Consider the following 764-nt stretch of genomic DNA (forward strand, 5'->3'; position numbering starts at 1 on the left):
CCTGAAAGAGACCATCGTAGCAACTCTTGGAAGTGTAATGACTGCCACGAGTCCAACATTGAAGGAGGACATCCGGCATGGTGGAAAGCTACACCATGCTCACCAACCGCCAGACCTGGATGTATTGCCAGAAGGTCGGTGGACTCAAGGCACCCCTAATATCTGAGATCCAAAGACGATCGGTCAGTGCCTTCCGGATGGCCCTGGGCCTCCTGTTATGCATAGAGACCAAAATCATGAGCTATGGCACGACCATCTAGCCAACTATCTACCCATAAAAGGATAGAAGTGTCATCTCCAACCAAGCAGTAAACACCTCCCACTCTTCCTATGAGAATTGGAGGTCCAACCCTCTCCATGACTGAAGAGGATCGGTCCTCTCTGGACTCCTTGTGCACATGTGTTCTTTACCCCGTGCACACGACCCGCCCGCATGCCTCTATTGGGCATTGCCCATGTATCTTTCTATTTGTACCCCTCACTTACCCCTTCATGCCTATGACTATATATATCCTTCCCATTACTCCATTCTAAGGTTAGCAAATCATCAAACTAGATCTCGAGAGAGATTTGATCCTTGTATTTCCTCTTAAAGGAACAAGACCTCCATCTAGGAGAAGAACCTTACATTGTTACCAAGGCCTTCTAAGGGAGAAGGATCCTCTTGTGGATTACCAAACCTCCTCTTCCTTTAGATTGGAGAAGACTACCTCTCAAGACTCAAGACCCCGTCTCTCTTAGAGAATTAGGAAGAGCTCTACCTT

The sequence above is a fragment of the Triticum dicoccoides genome, chromosome 4B (assembly GCF_002162155.2).
Source record: "Triticum dicoccoides isolate Atlit2015 ecotype Zavitan chromosome 4B, WEW_v2.0, whole genome shotgun sequence".
In the NCBI taxonomy this organism is placed as follows: Eukaryota; Viridiplantae; Streptophyta; class Magnoliopsida; order Poales; family Poaceae; genus Triticum; species Triticum dicoccoides.